The 25,297-nt window shown below is 36.2% G+C and overlaps 1 pseudogene; it reads right to left on the reverse strand.

Annotated features, from left to right (window-relative positions):
- Positions 1 to 366: 366 nt before the first annotated feature.
- LOC123946914 lies at positions 367 to 25,127 on the reverse strand (annotated as a pseudogene).
- Between the last annotated feature and the right edge of the window lie 170 nt (positions 25,128 to 25,297).

Below are 25,297 nucleotides of genomic sequence, written 5' to 3' on the forward strand. Positions count from 1 at the left end.
GCCAAGTAAAAGTACTTCCCAAGAGCTACAGGCACAATTTTTATTCACATCTAGTAGAGGAATCAACCATAAAATCATTACTTATTTTCAGCTGAATAACTGATTAACATTTCTCAAATAAGCTGTTTCCAATCCTAACAGTTCTTTATTTTCTTTAACATATTTGCTATGGGCTGATAATTTGCCATAGGTGTCATCATGAGAATAACCAGAATTACATTAAATGTGACAAAAGCGAGACAAAATGTTTCACTCTTGAGTGATACCAAGGCAAGAATGGGAGAAAAGCGTTGCAAAAGGAGACTACCGAAATGCTACTTATATATTCCTGCAGCAAAACCAGCAATGCATCCATTTTAAGAGTTATTATCTCACTTCCAATTTCTTTCCCTGAAGAACAATTTGAATTGTTCTTTGGCATCCAAAGATTTAGGTTAGTAAAGCTTCTGCTAGATTCTTACACTCTTTTGCATGAGTCTTCAAGATATGTTTCGCTCGTTTATATGAGTGCTGAAATGAAAAAAAGGAGGTATCAAAGGGGCAGAAAACTTAGTAGAAGCAAAAATCATCAATAAGAAAAAAAATGTATATGCCTTAAAAAATGTGAACTATATTCGTTTCTATTTATAAAAGATAAAAGCATGAAGCTCTTTTTTAAAATTAATGTAGAATGTATTATTTGCCCCAGGGATACAGGTCTGTGAATCATCAGGCTTACACATTTCACAGCACTCACCATAGCACATACTCTCTCCAATGTCCATAACCCAGCCACCCCATCCCTCCCCCTTCCTCCTCCCAGCAACCCTCAGTTTGTTTTGTGAGATTAAGAGTCTCTTAAGGCATGGAGCTACTTGATTGATTGGTTGATAGATAAGGCAAGCTTGGTTTTCAAAGATTAGTTTCATACTTGCAAACGTTCTATTTTCAACCTCAAAATGTATCACATGGATAAGTGAGGACTACTTAGGCAGCTATACTTAAAGACATATAAGTATATACTATACTTATCTGCTTTTTAAATAAGGTCTGCGAACAAAGAAATCTATTTCTCTATTCGATATACATGTTAAAAAGGAAAGGCAGGTTTCCTCCTTTTGCCTTGTGAGATTTCACCAATTTATTCACTTTAAAGGGTGAGAAAAGATCTACTTTTCTATTCTTATTTGGTAACATCTTACCAGTCAGTCAGTGAGTATACCACTGTAAAATGAGTTTACCAACACCAAGAAGAATACATTATATAAAAATAACACAATTATTAAAAATAAACATCATTAGACATTCTGAACAGAACTGTTATGGTCAAGTGAAATATAAAATTAAAGATAACATATAAAGTATTATAAATATGTCATGGAATATTGAAACTAATAACCTAGGATGAATTAGCATTAACTTTAAAAACTCCATTGGAATGAAACCCTTACACTGTAACATGTAAGACTATGATAAGGCTTTTATATCTTTAAGTTTCATATACATTTGAACTTAAAATGTACACTAGCTAATCATCATTTTCCTTAACAATGTAAGTGTGCCATCTAGTGGAAAGAGTACCTACCGCCCTCACAAGCTTAACATTTCAGAAAAGTATTAAGAGCAAAGAAAGAGTATTTCCAATGCCCTAATACTAGAAGAGATAATTTACTCAAAATAACATAAATAGTAAAAAAAAAAAAGAGAGAATAAAGATTCAGGCAAGGGAGAGAGAATTCCTCTTCTGAAACACCTTCTAAACCTTTCCATCATATAAACTTTTCATAAACTTAATGACTTTATAGCTTTTACCTCCTTGAGTTAATCAAACCTGGCCCTCCTGGGGAGACTCTGAATCCCTCAAGTGACAGCTGCTGATTCACTCCTATCCCAGATATTTCAGGGCAAAGAGGTGAGCTCTTTGTTCCCCTCACTGCTGACAGACTATTACTTTACCACCCTCTTCTATAAAGCATGATTCCTTGGAAGTTTACACCATCTGACTTCAACATCCTTCATTCTGCCATCTACAACCCTAATTCCTAGTTCTCATTCACTAGACTTTCCGCCATTTAGCTCAGTCTTTTCCATTCCAAGACCTGCCTTCATGTACATCCAAATGGAATGGAATGGAATGGATATCCAACTTCTGCACTAAGCACCAGACCCATGTATTCCTCCCAACTTGAAATCTTCACTAAGACACCTCAAATTCAGGGGTGCCTGGGGGCGGCTCAGTTGGTTAAGTGTCTGCCTTCAGCTCAGGTCATGATCCCAGAGTCCAGGGATCGAGCCCCACATCAGGCTCCCTGCTCAACCGGGAGTCTGCATCTCCCTCTGCCCCTCACTCACCCCACTTTATGCTCACACTCTCTCACTCCCTCTCAAATAAACGAATAAAACCTTAAAAAAAGAAAACACTTCAAATTCAATATGTATAAAACTCAGCTCATAATCTACACACTTCCCCACCTTAGGCCATCATCAGTGTTTTCTCAGTCAACAGCACACACAACTAGATGACTGCACCAGGCAGAAATCGAGAACACAGCTTTGTTACTTAATTTAGCTGCTCTCTCACCCAAACATCAGAAAGGCCTTTGATTCCACTAGATCAGTATCTCTTGAATGCATTCATTTTTCTCAATTTTCTCAATTTCCCCTCTCACTGCCCTAATCCAAGCATCTGCTGTACCTTAAGGAGATTCCACAGTACCTACTAACTCATCTCACTGAATCGACGCTCACATATTCTGTACTGGACCCTGCAATCCAAAAGACTTGTTTTCAAAGACCTTTATGCTTCATTCTCAGCATGTGTACACAGAGAGGCACAAAGCAACTAATATTTGTTGAATAAAATATATGTCAGAGTGAAAAACTAATAAAGACTCAAGTAATCAAATATCCCCCCATTCTAACAACACTATGGTTTTACAGCTGAAGTAGAATATTTATAATTACTGATATTAACTGTTCCTAGCCTATCGCCAGAATAAAATAAAGATTCAGTCTATGACCAGAGGCTCCCAACTACGTACTGAAATCATGGCTTCAATGGAGCACTCATTCTCTTGATTATATATGGTGACAGTTCTAAACAGAGGTAACCATTATCTTCTGGTAGCACCTATTTAGGCACATTAATGACTAGACAGATGAATAAGCACAGAAAAACAGAATTATTACTCTTAGAAGGATTCTAATTTCTTGTTCAATAGCAGATTGAGTTACTGGACTCAGTTTCCCAGTATCACTGTAGGTCATAACTCCAAGCTAAAACAAACGAAAAGAAAGAAATTGAACAGAAACACCCCAAACCACTAATAAATGTTAACAGGGGAAGTACTATCCTATACTTAAGGAAACCTCATCAAGGGAAAGGAAGAAATTCAGTATAGAAATTTCAACATTCTTCTGAAACTGTAAGACTAAAAAGTATGAACAAGAGAGAAACTTTAAAATTCTAAGTATGGTTCTGAGTACCTTCTTAGAAAACCTTTGCCACTATTCCAAATCCAGAAATCCACAATGTAGTGTATTAGAAGTGCTGTGTGAAATCACTGTGATAATGTAGGAGAGTGAAATATGTGGGAAGGGCAAAGTAAGCAAGTTCGGCAAACAGAAGTTTTAGGTCATATGAACAGAAACAGAATATCTTATCATTTGCTTAACTCATGAGATACTATTATTGTCCAAGCAGCCAGAATGGAAAGTGAATACTATATTTTAGTACTCAAAAAAAAAAAAAGTTTAGTTTAGAATGATCTGTGACAAATCTACTTGGAATGAGACAGGGGAAAAGTAAATGTTACCAATTTATAACGAGAACCTTCTCTCATATGGTGCCTGGGTAGCTCAGTGGGTTAAGAGACTGACTTCAGCTCTGGTCACAGTGTCAGAGTCCTAGGATCAAGTCCTGCATTGGGCTCCCTGCTCAGCTGGGAGTCTGGTTCTCCCTCTGACCATCCCCCCTCTCATGCTCGCTCTCTCAAATAAAAAAATAGTCTTAAAAAAAAGAACCATGTCTCATAAGGAGACACTTGGCAGTCATCATTTGATACATGAGGGAGGGGTAAAATTAGCTATTACCTTTTCACTCATTCCAAATTTGGTAACCATCTGCTTTGCAATTTTAGTTGCATTATCAAAATCACTGGAAGCACCTAAAATTTAAAAATATACATAGACTCAATATTTAAAAATATTTTTAAATCAGCAAGCACGATCTGAACTAAAGCCATTCTTTACAGCCAACCTGTTGTGATATGGTCAGTTCTAAATAAAAGCTCCTTAAGCCACTCTTCCTCCCATACTAATATCCATCTGCGCAAGCAGCTGAGCTCTAGTTTCATTCCATCTGTCATTCTCAGGCAAGAGGGACACCTAGACAATTGATAACAAAGAAAAACTCCAGACACAGTTGGAAATATTTACATTAATGATCAGAATTGTCATCTGGCTCTTGCTATAGTGCTTAATATCATGATGCTGACAGCTCAAAGACATTTAGTAGAGATGGTCTCAGGCGACTAACAACAAAACTGGCATTATACAAAGGAAGAAAAATTCTTTATAAAGCAAAAGTTCATTTTACATATCATAGCTATATAATCCTGCAATAGGATAATGCTGCAATAGGATGGACTTGTACCCAGGTGCCAAAAAAGGGCTTAAAATGTCTATCGTTAGAAAGATAAGAAAATGAAACTTGTGCTCAGGGAGAAAAATCTTAGACTATGGAACCACTAACATAGTTTCTTTGCGGAGGGAAAAAACAATGACATATTTAAGAATGATACTTTGTTGTAATTCCAGACTTAAATTTCATCATGTAAATATATAATATTTGAACTGTTAGTATTCTTTATTAGAAGATAAGTTTCATGAGTGTCTCTGATCTCACAATGGTTCAGAACATTCAAGAAGAAAGTTATCAGCAAACTTAAAACTTAGTTGAATTTTCTTTTTAATTATTTTCCTCAACAGTTTCCTACAAAAGCTTTTGGAAAGTGTTATTTGAAGGAAAAGAAAAAAACAAGATACTTACATGTCCAGGTGTTGGCCCTCTTGGCATGATTGTAGCTTTGTTGATAGGCATTGCGTCCTTAGTGTAATATGCAATAATAGCATGACCGGATTTGTGATATACTGTGATGGTTTTGTTTTTATTGTCAATTTCCACACTTCTATGTTCAGGCCCTAAGGATAAAAATTTAATTGCATAAAATTATTCTGTTAGGAATGTATATTTAGATGAATGAAACCCACTTGCCTTTAAGAAATTCTTAGAGTGACATGACTTAATATCATTAATAAGTTATTTTAAACCAAAATAAGTTGCCAACTGACAACCAAAATTGTAAGAGCTGTCCTCTTACTCCTTACTATCAACCAGGAAAGTTTAGTTCTATTTCCAGAAAATAAATTTAAACAAGAAATGTCATAATGGAATTGTTCTGAAGCCGATTCAAGATTTAAAATCAAATACTGAAAATTAGCAAAATTTTTCTTTTATCAGTACAGTTATTCTTTTATCAGCAATACCAGACAAGAGTAAACACATGGGCACCCCCTGCCCCCAAACTGTATAATTATATAAACTATATTTGTTCTGTAAGAGGCCCAGTTGTGTGGCTACTTTTGAGTATATATTTTCTTGCTCCTATACCTTTCTTTCTTATAACATTTTCTCAAAAAATTTATTCTCTAACATAATGAATAGTGTAAGACAAGGAAAATAAAAAAGAGAGAAAACCTCCCCATTAGAATTTTATCTTTGGAAAACTCCAGTTCCTTCATGGTAACCATTTCTTTTCCATCAATAGCTGCCTTTAATGCAGCCTGGTTCACAAGATTCTCCAACTCTGCTCCAGAAAAGCCAACAGTACCTCGAGCTATAATTTCTGGATCCACAGCTATGTAGATGAACACAATATTTTTTTTTTCTTAAAGATTTTATTTATTTATTTGACACAGAGAGATCACAAGTAGGCAGAGAGGCAGACAGAGAGAGAGAGGAGGAAGCAGGCTCCCCGAGGAACAGAAGAGCCCCATGCGGGGCTCAATCCCAGGACCCTGGGATCATGACCTGAGCCGAAGGCAGAGGCATTAACCCACTGAGCCACCCAGGCGCCCCGAGATAAACACAATATTAAAATTCCAAAACAACTCTTCACAAATGACTCATATTCCAAAAGAAAAAAGAAAACAGCTATCTTGAACTAGAACTTAAAATATTTATATCACTGTAACTACAAAATAAACTTACTTTTTCTAAAGGAAAACCAAAATTGCCATTAAATAGACCATTAAAATCCCATTGGGACACATCATTAATTCTTAAATTTAAATAACTTTGTGAAAAATAAAGAAATGCAGAGTTGCCAGACATGATTTATAAACCTTCAAATTATGACCTAAAATGTTACTAGTCTAAGCACACCTGAGAATATATACTCATAGAAAACATTTTGTTTTCTGAATTTCATCTTGAGATATTTTATACTTAAGTATTTAGTATTATATGTACATTTGTAAAACTCCCCTTATTAGAGGAAACATATCAGGCTTTTTTTTTTTTTTTAAGATTTTACTTATTTTTATTTGAGAGAGAGAGAGAGGGCATGAGACGGGAGAAGGTCAGAGGGAGAAGCAGAATCCTCATGGAGATGGGAGTCCGCGATGTGGGACTCGATCCTGGAACTCCAGGATCTTGACCTGAGCTGAAAGCGGTTGCTCAACCAACTGAGCCACCCAGGTGCCCCAACATATCAGGTTTTATAAATTGATTCACCTATCATTGAAAATACTACAGCTTAATTTAATAGCTGCATTTATTACTCAAGTGGGTCCATAATATTTTCATATGTTTTGTTTTACAGTTTGCTTCTTTTGGGTCCAAAGTGATGATATTTTATGTGCTTTTTCTACTATTTCATATTTTACATTCATCTAAAACCACTTATATTTATCTTCAAGTATTATCTGAATACCCTCAAGAAAACATTCCTTTTTAAAAAGGGAATTTAAAAATTTTTTAATTTTAAATTTAAATTTATTAATTAAATTTACTAAATTTAATTTATTATTTTAAATTATGTTTAATTAATTTATTTTATATTTAATTATTCAATTCATTTATATTTACAATTTATTTATATTTATCATTTTAATTTATTAATCTATTAATTAGATTTATTTTTAAATTTTTAAATTTTTTTGAGAGAGTGAGCGAGAAAGCACATGAGCAGGAGGAGAGGGAGAAGGAGAAAGACTCTCTTGCTGAGCAGGAAGGCTGATGGCGGGGCTTGATCCCAGGACCCTCACAACCTAAGCCGAAGGCAACCACTCAACCAACTAGGCCACCCAGGAACCCCAAGAAAACATCCTTTACAATGGGGATTCAAATGACAGAATGTCCTACATATGTCATTATCAAGAAATAAACTTTTTAAAAAGGAAATACAAATGGAGAGAAAAAAGGACATAGAAAAAACTGGTCTTCTGAGACATTTATCAAGTAAGGACCACAAATAGGGCGGAATGAAATATTACCATTACATAGAGATAATAATAAAGTTTGTTACTAGACTTAGACTTACACTGATCAAACTTTATTTTATTGAGATACCATTTCAAAATTTCTGTTCGACCTTTTTTTTAAAAATTTTTTATTTTTCTTTTTTTTTTTTTTTATAAACATATAATGTATTTTTATCCCCAGGGATACAGGTCTGTGAATTGCCAGGTTTACACACTTCACAGCACTCACCATAGCACATACCCTCCCCAATGTCCATAACCCCCCTCCCCCTCTCCCAACCCCACCTCCCCCCCATGTTTCTAGCAGCAATGTCTGTTCGACCTTTTACATCTGGTCTTGGAACTGTAACTTGCATGTCAAAACGACCAGGATGTATTAAGGCACTAAAGGGAGAATATGAGAAGAAAATATAAATTAATAATCTGAGTACTGAAGGTCAAATTAAATAGGACTGACACTCTGAAGACAAGATGGAAAGATAACGATAACCAGAAGTTGGATGGAGGTTTTTTTTTCACTTGTTCTCTGTTTTATAATTGTTTATATTTTCTTTATTACTTTTTTAAATTACAAAGGTATTACATGTTTTCAGTGACAAGTATAACCAAGGGGGACATATAAAAAAAGTTAAGATTCCAAACACACACTTGGATAGCCACGACTTTGATTCCTATATGTACAAACATATATCATCTATAGCTATATGGATTTGTAGATAATACATAAAGTAGGATATGTAATATATACATAGATTATGTTACTTTTGTAAGAACTGGATAATACTATATCCATTAATTTGCTTTGCTTTTAAATTTTTACTAAGATTATAGATCTTCCTTTAGTTCAGTATATACATGTATTTAATACATTTACCTATTTTGTTTTTTTAATTTAAATTCAATTAGCCAACATACCAACATATCATTAGCTTCAGATATAGAGTTCAATAATTCATCATCTGTATATAACACTCAGTGCTCATCACGTCAAGTGCCTGCCTTAATCCTCATCCCCCAACCACCTCCCTTCCAGAAACCCTCAGTTTGTTTCCCATAGTTAAGAGTCTCTCATGGTTTTTAAATTAGTATTATTTTATTACTGACACTATGAAATTGTAAGTGCCTAATGCTGAAAAATGTGTTTGTTAGAACAAAAATACTTTTGCTTTAAGACACATGAAAAAATGTTCATCATCACTAGCCATCAGGGAGATTCAAATTAAAACCACATTGAGATACCACCTGACACCAGTTAGAATGGCCAAAATTAACAAGACAGGAAACAACATTTGTTGGAGAGGATGTGGAGAAAGGGGAACCCTCTTACACTGTTGGTGGGAATGCAAGTTGGTGAAGCCACTTTGGAAAACAGTGTGGAGATTCCTCAAGAAATTAAAAATAGAGCTTCCTTATGACCCTGCAATTGCACTACTGGGTATTTACCCCAAAGATACAGATGTAGTGAAAAGAAGGGCCATCTGTACCCCACTGTTCATAGCAGCAATGGCCACGGTCGCCAAACTGTGGAAAGAACCAAGATGCCCTTCAGCAGGGGAATGGATAAGGAAGATGTGGTCCATATACACGATGGAGTATTATGCCTCCATCAGAAAGGATGAATACCCAACTTTTGTAGTAACATGGATGGGACTGGAAGAGATTATGCTGCTGAGTGAAATAAGTCAAGCAGAGAGACTCAATTGTCATATGGTTTCACTTATTTGTGGAGCATAGGGAATAACATGGAGGACATGGGGAGATGGAGAGGAGAAGGGAGTTGAGGGAAATTGGAGGTTGAGATGAACCATGAGAGACTATGGACTCTGAAGAAAAATCTGAGGGTTTTGAAGGGGTTGGGGGGGTGGGAAGTTGGGTCAGCCTGGTGGTGGGTATTGTGGAGGGTACATATTGCATGGAGCACTGGGTGTGGTGCATAAACAATGAACTCTAGTACACTGAAAAATAATTAAAAAATAAAAAATTTAAAATAAAAAATAAAAATTCTAGTATTATTTGATAGACATTTCATGTTTGGAAGAATAAATATGACTAAATGTTGCAAGTTAATGACTCTCATATCCATTAACATTAAATATTTGTGAAGGATTATTATCTTGGATGGAGTTTTAGTTCTTATTTTAATTCAAGGACAGCTAACATACAGTGTGCTATGTTAGTTTCAGGTGTACAATACAATGACTCAACAATTCCACGTGTCACCCACTGCTCATCACAAGTGTGCTCCTTAATCCCCATCACCTATTCCACCCTAGACTGGAATTCTGCATATAAATATTCAGATAACTCCTTGTAAAACATGACTCAGGTAACAGTTTCAATAACCAGAAGGCAGAACAAAGGTTGATAGAGATAGTACACAACGCTCATAAACAAAAACATGCAAGCTAGTCACTCAAGGAACAATAATTCTACAGCAGTCTATTATGAGAGCTACACTGTGATAGCTTCCTATCACAACTGCTATAAGTATAAAATGTTAAACCACAGACTTAGACAAGATTAAAAAAACTATTAGATCAAATTAGAGTATAAATAACCTCTATGATAAAATAAAAAATTTAAAACTGTAATAAATTTTATTTTAAAAATGCTCTCCACCACCCCCAAACTTTTGTGATATAAAGTTGTCAGAAGATTCTTTTAACAACTTTACTGAAATTTAATTCATACATCACAGAATTTAAAGTAGATAATCCAGTAGTTTTTAATATAGTAAGAGTTCTGCAATTAACAACAATCTAACTTAAGAATATTTTTATTCCCCTGCTCCAAAAGAAACCCCATAGCCACCAACAGTCCCTCTTCATTCTTCCCTCCTTCTGGCAGCCACTTATCTACTTTCTGTTGCCACCGATTTGCTTATTCTGGACATTTCACATAAACAGAATCATATGTGATGTTTGGTGATGGGCTTCCTTCTCTTTTAAAGTTCATCCACGTTTCAGTATGTATCAGTACTTGTAAAAACAGTCTTTTAATATGTACTTATCTAATGCCTCTGGGAAGTTTGTGGCCCCTATTATAACTCCTTCATTGGGTTTAAAGCTAGTAAAAAAAAGAAGGAAAGTAACATTTCACTGAAAATTAAAACAATACACATATAGAAATGCTCTACACAAAACTATCATTAAATTTAGTAACAGTAAAGAAAAGGGACTGATCCTTTTTATAGCCAAAGTGATAAGACATCTCTATTATTTTTTAAAAAGAACAAATGTTACTAGGCCAGTACACTTCAATAAAATTTCTAACCATAAATCACAAAGTCATCTATGATTACATGCCTTCACAGTATTTGTTCTACTTCAGAAGACATGACCTAATGGAAAAGGCTAGGGAACCTAATTTGTGAAAAATTATTCTCAAGCTTACCAATTCAAATTATTTGCTCCTAGACTTCCTGTTTGGTTTTAAGAAGTCTTTCCTTCTGGGGCACCTGTGTGGCTCAGTGGGTTAAGCTGCTGCCTTCAGCCCAGGTCATGATCTCAGGATCCTGGGATGGAGTCCCTCACCCTGCTGAGCAGAGAGCCCACTTCCCTCTCTCTCTCTCTCTGCCTGCCTCTCTGCCTACTTGTGAACTCTCTCTGTCAAATAAATAAATAAAATCTTAAAAAAAAAAGAAGTCTTTCCTTCTTCCAAAGCAACCTCACTTCTTGCTCTTTATATTATAAAAACTGATGCAAACTTTTAATCTACCACAACCCTAAAAGTGAGTCACAAATTGTGTAGGAACCAGCAAACACTCTTTACGTCTCCAAACAGACTAGTATTCTCAATGGGAATCATCACTTTCCTGTCATGATACAATCAATGAAAAAAGGTATAGAGACCCCGAATTGCTAAGGAAATGCTGAAAAACAAAAACAAAATTGGCGGCATCACGTTACCTGATTTCAAGCTTTACTACAAAGCTGTGATCACCAAGACAGTGTGGTACTGGCATAAAAACAGACACATAGACCAGTGGAACAGAGTAGAGAGCCCAGATATGGACCCTCAACTCTATGGTCAAATAATCTTCGACAAAACAGGAAAAAATATACAGTGGAAAAAAGACATTCTCTTCAATAAATGGTGCTGGGAAAACTGGACAGCTATAGGTAGAAGAATGAAACTCGACCATTCTCTTACACCGTACACAAAGATAAGCTCGAAATGGATAAAAGACCTCAACATGAGACAGGAATCCATCAGAATCCTAGAGGAGAACATAGGCAGTAACCTCTTCGATATCAGCCACAGCAACTTCTTTCAAGATATGTCTCCAAAGGCAAAGGAAACAAAAGTGAAAATGAACTTTTGGGACTTCATCAAGATCAAAAGCTTCTGCACAGCAAAGGAAACAGTCAACAAAACAAAAAGGCAACCACGGAATGGGAGAAGATATTTGCAAATGACAGTACAGACAAAAGGTTGATATCCAGGATCTATAAAGAACTCCTCAAACTCAACACACACAAAACAGATAATCATATCAAAAAATGGGCAGAAGATATAAACAGACACTTCTCCAATGAAGACATACAAATGGCTATCAGACACCTGAAAAAATGTTCATCATCACTAGCCATCAGGGAGATTCAAATTAAAACCACATTGAGATACCACCTGACACCAGTTAGAATGGCCAAAATTAGCAAGACAGGAAACAACGTGTGTTGGAGAGGATGTGGAGAAAGGGGAACCCTCTCACACTGTTGGTGGGAATGCAAGTTGGTGCAGCCACTTTGGAGAACAGTGTGGAGATTCCTCAAGAAATTAAAAATAGAGCTTCCCTATGACCATGCAATTGCACTGCTGGGTATTTACCCCAAAGATACAGATGTAGTGAAAAGAAGAGCCATCTGTTCACCAATGTTTATTGCAGCAATGGCCACGGTCGCCAAACTGTGGAAAGAACCAAGATGCCCTTCCACGGACGAATGGATAAGGAAGATGTGGTACATATCCACCATGGAATATTATGCCTCCATCAGAAAGGATGAATACCCAACTTTTGTAGCAACATGGATGGGACTGGAAGAGATTATGCTGAGTGAAATAAGTCAAGCAGAGAGAGTCAAGTATCATATGGTTTCACTTATTTGTGGAGCATAACAAATAACAATGGAGGACATGGGGAGATGGAGAGGAGAGGGAGTTGAGGGAAACTGGAAGGGGAGATGAACCATGAGAGACTATGGACTCTGAAAAACCACCTGAGGATTTTGAAGGGGCGGAGGGGTGGGAGGTTGGGGAACCAGGTGGAGGGTAATAGGGAGGGCACGTATTGCATGGAGCACTGGGTGTGGTGCAAAAACAATGAATACTGTTATGCTGAAAAGAAATAAAAAAAAATTTTAAAAAAAGGTATAGAGATCACCAATTAAGAAGAGTTGATACCTCAGTCACCCCATTAGTAATGGAAAGAACACAATACAGAGAATGCAGCTTGTCTTGACTTCATGCACAGGGACTACTCAGTTCCCTACATTTTTTTCTTGTTCTTTTTTTTTTTTTAAGATTTTATTTTTAAGTAATCTCTATACTCCACGTGGGGCTCAAATGCACAACTCAGGGAGGTAGAGCTGCTTGCTCCACTGACTTAGCCAGATGCCCCACTATTTCTTGAATGTTCCCAAATATATTACCATATCCCAAAGACAGACGAAGATTCAATTACCTATCCGTTTCAGCAAGAAGCTGATTTATAGTCTGCCTTGAATATGGATGCATTGGAGACTCAATTCACTTCCCATCAACAGAATCTAATTCATCAATAAATATAACACAGGGAGCATTTGCTTTTGCTTCTCCTAGGAAGAGAAAAGAGATACAAATAAGTTTAATGAAATCAATGTTTTTTTAACAAAATCATGTAAGTATTAAAAACCTGTAAGACTGCCAAAGGCAACAAAAGACATTCATTAAGGAGAAAGTACATAAAATGAGATCTCTTTCTTTCTTTTTAAAAACTGATTTAAGAACAGTAGCCTCAGGAAAAAAACTGTACCATACAAAATGATACATAATAAAAATAACCGAGTATTCATTCTTCTGACTGTACAAGCCACAATCAGATTTGAGGCTAGCTATTCCTTAATTATATACTACTGAATTAATGAATAAGATAAAAAGGACAACAATAGAAAACTCAGCTTTTCAATAGGCCCCAACCTCACCTAACACTTCTAGCTCCTCTATTTGGGAAAGTACAGTTCTGTTTTAGGTCACACATTAAATTACCTAAAACCAAAACCCCACAATGGTGAGGTCAGCTATCATAATCGAATAACAAATAAAGGGTAAGAATCCCTCTTCCCTTAAAATTAACAAAATTTCATATTGTACGAAAGATACATTAAAATGTACTAAATAGATTTCTGATACAGCTGGCTCCCACGCCCACAAACATTTCATTAAATTCTGATCCAGAAGCATAATAAAAAGGAACATCAGCTTCTCCAGCCACAGCTCAAGCAAGAAGCATCTCTCCTGTCCCTGGTGATCCAACTAAAAGTATTCCTAAAAGAGAAAACAAATACACTGATTCAACTTAAAAAATAAAAATAAAACCTGATGTGAACGTATGAAACAAGTAGTTATTAATCAATGTATACATAGTTTTTAGGTTGAAAGCACATGACTATTATTTTGAAACAAAGCAAAACATATGACTCTAGCAATGATTCACTTCAGGAACTTCTTTAAAACGAATTTTCCTCTACCATTTAAATCTTGAGAGAATGGAACATAATAAACTTATCTGTCATTAAACAAGAAAGATAAAATTCACATAAACACAGATTAAAAGATTAAGCAACCAAATGTGACACATGAACCCTTGACTTGATGTTCTTCCATAAAAAACATATTTCAGAAACTGATGAAAATTTGATTTGGACATCTGATGAAAATTTGAAAAAATTCCAGAGTACAAGATATTAAGGAAACGGTATTTAATTTTGTTCGGTAGGATAAATTATTCTCTTTAGGATAATGTCCTTAGTCTTAGGTGACACATAACTAAGTATGTAGAGGTAAAGTAGTTCATGTCTCCAGCTTTGTAACTTTTCCTATGTCAGAAAATTTTCATAACAGCAGCACGTTTTTCACATGTTGGAATAACAGATTTCTCTGGTTTCCACAACTTTTCATTTTTCATTTAAAAAGGCAAAAAACCCTGTATTAATGCTATATTTTAACATAAAAATCTATCTTAAAGGAAAGTTGTTGAAAAATATCCTTAAGACTACCCCTTGTATTGCCACGTTATTGTTATTCTTAAGTGGTTTAAATGGTAGAATGTATTTTTGTAACTGAGAATTTTCCCACAATTTTATAAAATATCTCTTGTGATTAGAAAGAAAAGTGTTTAGCTATTCTGTGACTTTAAACTTTAAACTTTCTGATGTTATAGTACTGATTTTAATAAATGAATCCTAAATTAGCAGAGATTCATGCAAACAGTTTTATATACTGCTGAACATTGTCAGTATAGATAGTGGGCAGTATAGAAACAAACCTTAAATATGAGTGCCGCCTTTAACTTACCAATTCCATTTCTAGAATAAGAATCCAGAATAATTGAATAAATAAATGAGTAAATCTAGCATTTATTCTAAAGGGATAATTAAGGATGTAGGCAAAGCCTTGAGATAATAAGATGATCATCACAGTGCTGATTTTATTATTTTAATTAAAAATATCTGAGTATAGTTGACACACAGTTACATTAGTTTCAGGTGTACAACAAAGTGATTGACAAGTTTAAACATTATGCTGTGCTCACAAGTGTAGCTACCTCTGTCACCACACAACACTATTACAGTATCACTGACTATATTTCCTATGTACAGGAAATATATGCCTTTTACGCCTTTGAACTTACCCATTCGATAACTGAAAGAATGTTTCCCTCTTTCCTCTTCATACATTTTGCCCAATTCACACTGCTAATTCTAACCACAAAATACTGGAAACCATTAAAGTTTAATGTAAGTGATTACAGCATAGCATGATCATATAGTCCAAGGACACCACAAAGTCATTACAATCTTGTACCCAATTCTAGCATATGGTTTTCCCTCACACCAACAAACAATTCTCCAGTCGGGCACCCTAACATTCAAATCAATTCTGATGCTACTCACCTGGAGATAGCATCAAATACCGTAAGTTAAGGACTTCGTCCCAAAAGACTGCAGAATACATACTAATTTGTGGAAAGTTCCAGCCCTCTTATCACATGGTTGATTCTCCTGGCAACCAGCTGTTAACCTTAGGTGTGCCCTAAAAGTTGACTCATTAACAGAAGACAAATCTATTCCTGTCATCACTATAAAACTACAAGAAGTGGGACTAAGTATGTATTTCTTTTTTTTTTTAAATTTCTTTTCAGCGTAACAGTATTCATTGTTTTTGCACCACACCCAGTGCTCCATGCAATATGCGCCCTCCCTAATACCCACCACCTGGCTCCCCCAACCTCCCACCTTCAAAACCCTCAGGTTGTTTTTCAGAGTCCATAGTCTCTCATGGTTCACCTCCCCTTCCAATTTCCCTCAACTCCCTTCTCCTCTCCGTCTCCCCATGTCCTCCATGTTATTTGTTATGCTCCACAAATAAGTGAAACTTAAAGATTTTATTTATTTATTTGACAGAGATCACAAGTAGGCAGAGAAGCAGGCGGAGAGAGAGGAAGGGAAGCAGGCTCCCCGCTGAGCAGAGAGCCTGATGCGGGGCTCGATCCCAGGACTCTGGCATCATGACCTGAGCCGAAGGCAGAGGCTTTAACCCACTGAGCCACCCAGGCGCCCCTAAATATGTATTTCTAATTATAAATCACAGCAGTCATTGAAAGAAAAACATCAAAGACAAACAGGACTATTCCACAAATTAGTATGTATACTGCACAAATTTTAAGGTCATGAAAGATCCACACCCACTCCCATAATAATAGTGAGGAGGGGAGCCTGGGTGGCTCAGTCAGTTGAACATTAGACTTCGGCTCACCTCATGATAGGGTCGTGAGACTGATCCCTGCATGGGGCTCTACACTCAGTGCAGAGTCTGCTTCAGATTCTCTCCCTCTGCCCTCCCCCTGACCGACTCTTGCACTTGCATGTGTGCTCACCCTGTCTCTCTCTCTCTCTCAAATAAATAAATAAATAAATAAATAAATAAATAGGCTAAAGAACTTTTTCAGATTGAAGAAAAATCTAAGGGTGCCTGGGTGGCTCAGTCAGTTAGGCAGCAACTCTTGATTCTGGTTCAGGTCATAATCCATCTGCTTGAAGATTCTCATTCTCTCTCTCCCTCTGTCCCTCCCCACTGCCTGCTCTCCCTCTCTCTCTCTTCCTCTAAAATAATTTTTAAAAAAAGATTAAAGAAAAATCTAAATGTGTAAACCTGGATTGAGTCCTAAACCTGGATTTGGGGTGGGGGATGAGAGGACCTCACTACAAAAGGTATTAATAAGAGAAATGCAGAAATTTGAATATAACTAAATTTCATAATTCGTTCTGGAACTGTGTAAAATTTCCTGACTTTAATAACTATACTGGAGTTATGTAATAGAATATTCTTATTTTTTAGGAGATACATAATGAGATATTTGGCGTTAAAGGAGCATGATATCTACAATTTACTCTTATACAGTTTAAAAATACATTTATGTAAAGAAAGTAAGCAAATGGGACAAAGTGCTAAAAAACTACTGAGTTTGGTTAAGAGTACGGAGAGTTCCCTACACTATTTTCACAATTTAAAATCTGAAATTGTAATAAAATTCAAAATCCCCTTTCTCTCAAAAAAATGTTATACAATGGTATGTTCAGAATGAAGACTTATTTGTAAAATAGTCATTAAGAACTAAACCTTATGCTTTTAAATCGGTAAAAATTAAATTAGCAATGGATTATTGTATTTTGTTTTTAATGTCAAGTCATGGTAAAGGGAAGGTACCTTACCTTTTGGAAGTATACCTCCAAGCACAGTAAATTTTTATGGATTTGTCAAGAATTCAACAGACATCATTAAAAATGTTAGCTATCAATTTAAATTAAAAGCACATTTATGTGTGTACTTTTATGTATTTATTTTAAATTACACTGGTCTAATAATACGTCTGCAGCCAATTTGCAACCATGTATTAGACAACTTTAAATAGTTCTCAGTGGGGGAAAAAAGAACTCAAGTACATTGGTCAGGGTTAAAAAGAAACTACCTGACAAGAAGTGTAATAAAACATGAAACATCTCTGGGCTGAAGGGCATTATGAAAATCTAGAATTAAACTCATGACTCTCTTAGATTCCTAGATCATTTTCTAGGACTTTCTCTAGGAAGTATACAGTCGTTAAAGAGTAAACGAGTTTTTTTTAATTAGGCTTAGAATGGTCTTTGAAAATTACTGATTAAATTATTAAAACAATAAAATGTTTGTAAAGTTAACAGTTGTAAGTAAAGCTCTGTCCACCCCTAAGGAGAAATGCATACATATGTTCACCAAGAAACATAAGAGATATTCACAAGAGCACTCTTTAGGCCAAAACTAGAAACAACCCAATGTCTACCTAATGGAAAATACACAATATTGTGATTCATAGAATAATCTGCAATGGGGATGAATGAAGTAAAATTTCATGTAAAAACATGGAAGGATCTCATAAACATCATGTTGAATGAAAGAAGCCATATACACTACATGTATTTTGTTTATGTAAAATTCAAACACAGGCCAATTAATGTATGTTATGAGTCAGAACAACAATATGCTTGCTTGGGAAGAAAGGGACACTAGGAAGTTTCTGATAATATTTCATTTCTTGAGCTGGGTGCCAATAATATACTGAGTTCACTGTGTGAAAACTTACTAAGGTACAGATTTGTGATTTGTACAGTTTTGTGTTAATGCTAAGCTTCAAAATTTATGTTTATAAAGAGATCTGGGGGGCTCCTGGGAGGCTCAGTCAGTAAAGCAGCTAACTTCGGCTCAAGTCATGATCTCAGGGTCCTGGGATCAAACCCTACATTAGGCTCTCTGCTCAGCGGGGAGCCTGCTCCTCCCTCTCCCTCTGCCGCTCCCTCTGCCTGTGCTCTCTCGCACGCTCTCTCTCTTGAATAAATAAATAAATTCTTAAAAAAATAGCATCCCCCCAAAAAATAAAAAAAATAATGTATATAAGAAGAGATCAAGCCCTTTATCTATTAAAATACATTTTTTAAATATTCAAAGATATCCATATACTGAAAGAAGGCCAGAAGACACTTGGTCAAGGTAATCAATAACTTTAAATTGTAGGAAAAAGGGAAACAGATTAGATGTCATCTACTACTAAAGCTACATTTCCTCTGCCCAAACTTTGTGTCAAGAAAATTCCCAACTGAAGTATATAAAATCTATATAGAATAGAGTTGAGGGATCAAGATAATGAATGAAGTTATAAAAGCTCTTATTAGTATTTTTATGGCAACTATATATAAAATTATTCCTACAGAACCAGAAATTCTAGGCAAGGAAAAGAAATTCCTATACTAGCTCTTTAAGGGGGTTGCTGGGGGGAGGTGGGATTGGGAGAGGGGGAGCGGGCTATGGACATTGGGGAGGGGAGGCGAACCATAAGAGACTATGGACTCTGAAAAACAACCTGAGGGTTTTGAAGGGTCAGGGGTGGGAGGTTGGGGGAACAGGTGGTGGGTGATGGGGAGGGCACGTTTTGCATGGAGCACTGGGTGTTGTGCAAAAAGAATGAATACTGTTACGCTGAAAAAAATAAATAAATAAATAAATTAAAAAAAAAAAAAAGAGTTGGTAAAACTGATCACAGGTACCACCTACTGACCACCTATTTTGGTAAATGTTATAAATTACATTGGTCTATATAAATTTAGATTCTATAATGATGATGGCAATATAAAATTGTAACGGTAATTGTAATATTTGTTTAGATTAGCACAGAAAACTGTGATAATCTACAAACTTTGTGATGACCCCTTTCTAGTATTATCAATATGTCTTCTTTAGCTTCATAATCAGAATTGGACTCATTCCAAAAGAAGTGTAGTATATTGAGTACTGAAGTATATACACTGCAGGGAGAAAGTAAGAATGCCTTGCTGACCATAATCTCAGCACAGGTTCAATGTAGAGCAGGCTGACTGCGCATCTTAAAATGGGCAGGGCCCTCTGCAGTAATAAGTTTCAAATACTCACCGCACCAACCTCTTCCACAATTATTCTCTTTTCACAATTCTCACAGGGTTCACAGCTGTTTAAATTGCCAAGGGAGGGGAGCCTGGGTGGCTCAGTGGGTTAAAGCCTCTGCCTTTGGCTCAAGTCATGATCCCAGGGTCCTGGGATCGAGCCCCACATCAGGCTCTCTGCTCAGCAGGGAGACTGCTTCCCCTTCTCTCTCTCTGCCTGCCTCTCTACCTACTTGTGATCTCTGTCAAATAAATAAATAAAATCTTAGGGGCGTCTGGGTGTCTCAGTGGGTTAAAGCCTCTGCCTTTGGCTTGGGTCATCACCCCGGAGTCCTGGGATCGAGCCCCTCGTAGGGTTCTCTGCTCAGCGGGGAGCCTGCTTCCTCCTTTCTCTATGCCTGCCTCTCTGCCTACTATGATCTCTCTCTCGTCAAATAAACAAATAAAATCTTTTTAAAAAATTGCCAAGGGAAGGGAAGAACTACTTGGTATAAAATTATCATAGTGACTCCTGATACTTTATTCCCTAATAGTCGAGGCTGTGAAAAATATTTATGCATAGATAGGGAACAGAGTGTGGAAAGAGTAAGAGCTCTCATTCTACTCCAATTTAAGTGGCCTTTTGATTGATCATCAAACAAGTCAGGCACATTAATTCTCAAGATCTTTGCTCTCTCTCTTCCTCTGGCTAGAAGTGTCCTTTGCTCAAATACTTAGGCACACTTGGCTGCTCAGTCAGTGGAGCATGTGATTCTTGATCTCAGGGTTGCAAGTCTGAGCCCCATGTGGGGTGTAGAGATTGCTTAAAAATAAAATCTTAAAAAAAATGCATGGTTTACTTATCATCTTCAAATCTTCACTCATCTGTCACCCTCTCAGTCAATCAGACACTGAATGACCCCATTTAAAATTGTGATCTTTCTCTCAAAACTCCCAATCTTCTTCATGCTGTTCCATACTTTTCCCATAATACTTCATCACATTTGAACATACTCTATTATTTCCTTATATGCAGTATCATGTTTTAGTTTCTGTTAGAAATGACAGCAGAGATTTATTTCCAATACCTAAAAGAGGGCTGGAGAATATGCAGTGAAGCTAAAACTTCCAAGGTTCTAATCATGGCTTCGTTTTCTCTAGTGTCCAGCCCCACCCAGGAGCCCACCAGAGTGGCCTCATACAAATGATAGTGCTATCACCCAGGAAATTCCTAGGGATTTAGAAGCCCTGTGTCAGACATCAGCATCAAAGATCAAACTGCAGAAGCAAAGATGCACTTAGTACTCTTGTCACTTAGAGAATTACAAGAGTTTTAACACCTGGAACTGGAGGTAGAGACCTATATATATATTTTTTTTTCTATTTTATACTTTTAAAATCAAATATTGGCCTTATATAATTAGATAATATTTGAAGAGTGCAGGGTAAACTTTTTAACTTACTCCTTTAACATGTTCAAAGGTGACATTTTTTCATCTGGACGGGTTCTACTGCAAAGTCAAGCCCTGTTGTTGTCTGGAAGCGGACTAAAGAGAAAAAAAATAATTGTTTATATATTTGATAGTTTCATAAAATTTCAACCACCCTATTATTCAGATGTAAGAAAGTACAGAAAATTATATTTAAGTTTACATACATTAATTCATAGTGAAGTATAGAAACTACATCTTCCAGATTCCTAGACCATGTTCAAGGAATAAATGACTCACATTAAAATGACATCTTAATTTTTTAAAAGATTTTATTTATTTGACAGAAAGAGACACAGCGAGAGAGAGAACACAAGTAGGGGGAATGGGAGAGGAGGAACAGGCTTCCGCCGAGCAGGGCATCTGATGCGGGCTCGATCCCAGGACTCTGGGATCATGACCTGAGCTGAAAGCAGACGCTTAACGACTGAGCCACCCAGGTGCCCCTAAAATAACATCTTTACACCTTCCAATTAAAGTAAAAAATTGGGGCGCCTGGGTAGCTCAGTGGGTTAAGCCTCTGCCTTCGGCTCAGGTCATGATCTCAGGGTCCTGGGATCCAACCCCACATCAGGCTCTCTGCTCAGAAAGGGAGCCTACTTGTGATCTCTCTCTCTCTCTCAAATAAATAAATATTTTAAAATGAAAAATTATTTCCCTCTTACCCTGTAATATCTAACAAGAGAAATTTAAATCAATCATTCTCTCTGCATAAAATTCACTTGAGAAATGTATTAATGCAAGTTCCCAGGCCATGGCCCAGAACTTCTGGTTTGTAGTTTTAGAAAAAGGCCCAGGACAGTTTGCATTTTTAACCATCACCCTAAATTATCCTGATACAACTGGTGAGGGATACACACCACAAAATTCATTGCCTTAAACCTAGCATAAAAACTGGCACTAGCTTTTTTTTTTTTAAAAAAAGGGTAAACCTTAAAAGAGATTATTTCACTTTTCATGTAGCCTCCTCCTCTAGCGACTGTTATTACTTGCCCTCAGATGATATATATCAATAATGACATCATTAAGAAAGACAGTGAAAGCTTGGAAAGACAGTAAAATACTTTAGATCAACTACAGGGAACTATTACAAAACTTTCTTAAAACCTCTCCCCTTTGGTTAAACTTCCCTACTGAACAGATGTGAGTAAATAGAGAAATTTCTAATTTCCTCAGAAGAAGACAAAAATATTGTCCTTAAGACAGAAATTTGGATGCGAAAAAAAAAATCAGTAGGCAAAACTAGAGTTTTGTTGAAAACACTTAACATACCAAGAATACACAAGTTGGAAGAGTAAATGTAAAATAGTAATTCTACATTGGACACTAACAGTTTTAGCCCACTACATTGTTTATTTAAGGATCTACACAGAGGGACTTTATAAATTATGCAAATTAAATTTATAGCCAAACCACTTGAACCTTATAAGAAATTATAAGACAATGCACTTCATATTTTGATATATGTTTTTGTTTAATATAAGAAATTAAGAAACAAAATAGTAGCCAGAACTAACCCTACCCCTCCATTATCAATCATATGGTGTCCCTACACTGGTTGTGTTTTGAAAATGAGGAGACAAAAGAAGGTGACTCTAGCTATAAAAAGAATATTCTGGGGGCGCTTGGGTGGCTCAGTCAGTTAAGCATCTGCCTTCTGCTCACGTCATGATCTCAGGGTCCTGAAACTGAGTCCCACATCTGGCTTCCTGCTTAACGGGGAGCCTGCTTCTCCCTCTGCCTGCTGCTCCCCATGTTTGCAGTCACTCTCTGTCAAATAAATAAAATCTTAGGAAAAAAAAGAAAAGAATATTCCTGGATGTTAAAATTTCATCTAAGGTTTGATGACACAAAAAAACTTAAAATATATGGGGTTACATGCAAGTTCTGGGATGAAGTCCTGATCCAGACCAACTGTTATTCTTTAATTGTTATCAGTATTTTCTCTCAAGGTAACCAATCATAAAGAACATAGAAAACAGGAGGTAAAAACTGAATAGCTGAGAAAGCAACAGGAACTACTTAGGATGGGCATTATTACTTCATTTTAGACTGGCAAACTGAGAACTATGAGAATCACTTGAGGCGATTCTTAATTGTATACTAAATTTATATATGTGTGTGTATATATATATATATATATATATATATATATATATATATATATATTTTAAAGATTTTATTTATTTGAGAGCCGGAGAGAGAAAGCACACAAGTAGGAGAAGGTGCAGAGGCCTCGATCCCAGGACCCTGAGATCATGACCTGAACTGAAGGCAGATGCTTAACCAACTGAGCCACCCAGGAACTCCCAATTTTTATATATTTATGTATTATATATAAATTTTTCACAAATTTATTAGTGTGTCTGTGAAATAAAGTAGTATTTCACTTTTTATTGTTATTACAAAATTATTCTACATGTTTTTAAATTTTGTAATTGGACAGGTGTAACTTTCTAGAAGTCTGGAAAACCAACCATTAACAGAAGCTAAGCTACCATTTTTTTTAAAGGTTTTATTTATTTATTTGACAGAGAGAGATCACAGGTAGGCAGAGAGGCAGCCAGAGAGAGAGGAAGGGAAGCAGGCTCCCTGCCGAGCAGAGAGCCAGATGCGGGGCTCGATTCCAGGACCCTGGGATCATGACCTGAGCCGAAAGCAGAGGCTTTTACCCACTGAGCCACCCAGGTGCCCCCTAAGCTAACATTTTTGCTATAACATAATCCTTGGAACATTAATAAAATATTAATTATTTTCTCAAAATAAAACTTGAAATTCGTACAGTGTCTGAAGGAACTTTCCTTGTAACCCACAAAGCAATGTAAGTATAATGAGCCCTGATAATGCAGATGGCATGTAACCATAACAGATTAAGACTTTTCTACTTCAATGCAAAAAATCACCTCAAATTGACCCAATCTGTGAAGTGTTGACTTAGGAAAAAAGACCTAGACACCAGAACAGTAAATGCTGGGGCGCCTGGGTGGCTCAGTGGATTAAGCCTTTGCCTTCAGCTCAAGTCATGGTCTCAGGGTCCTGGGATCAAATCCCACATCAGGCTCTCTGCTCAGCAGGGAGCCTGCTTTCCCCTCTCTCTCTGCCTGCCTCTCTGCCTACTTGTGATCTCTCTCTTTCCGTCAAATAAATAAATAAAATCTTTAAAAAACAAAAACAAAACAGGAAATGCTTCTTCTCTCCTGTCTAAAGCAGACTATGAAAAAAAGTCGAGTATTTAAAAGATTAAAAATAAAAGTCAGATAAATAAAAAGAGCCTTTACCAGATAAAAATGGATTTTTTTAAGAGTCCATAAATGCCAAACAGCAGCAGAACGAAGAGAATCAGACGAGTTCGTCTCAGAGAATCTGGAGGAGGAAAAGAAAAAAAAAAAACTTAAATAACAACAATGACAAATGACACCTTGATGAAAAGCAAGAATTAGGTTATTGATGGTAATCATATTCCATCAAATGCAATTTTGGAACCTGGCATTCTTTTGTATAATTTCCATGATTTCCTTTCAGCACCCTATTATCAAAAACCTCATGAAGGCACTCGTGCTTCTGTCCTTGATGTTGGTTCTCATTTGAGAAAAGGGAGAGGGTCAACAGGTATTTCCATTTTGACACAGTTTAACTTACAAATATAATGGAATATAACTAATGAAAATGTGCATATGTGTTAGAAAAAGTATGTGTGACCACTTAAAGGTAAGACTATGACTTTCTTTTAGATATTCTTCCCAAATATGGATGGTGTCTAATCAACTTACCATTGGTTTTTTGCGTTAGGGCTTGAGCTTTCAGAAAACCCTCTGCAAAACCAGTTTTAAATGCATCTTGGTGAGCTTCAGGTATATTTTTGGTTTTCATGAGTTTGTCCAAACTCTCAACATCTGATCCCCTGTCCCGCAACAGGAACCCCTAAATACACAAACAAGGCATCAGTACTGACTTACTGTATAGATAACACTATATAGATAACACTGCCCAATAATATAATGATCACTTTCAAAAAGATCCTTTCAAAAATTCTAGAATTTCTAGTTTTTGTTGACCATCAGAAGAATTACACTAAGACTCAAAAATAAATTATTTAAT

This window comes from Meles meles, chromosome 7 (genome assembly GCF_922984935.1).
Source record: "Meles meles chromosome 7, mMelMel3.1 paternal haplotype, whole genome shotgun sequence".
In the NCBI taxonomy this organism is placed as follows: domain Eukaryota; kingdom Metazoa; phylum Chordata; class Mammalia; order Carnivora; family Mustelidae; genus Meles; species Meles meles.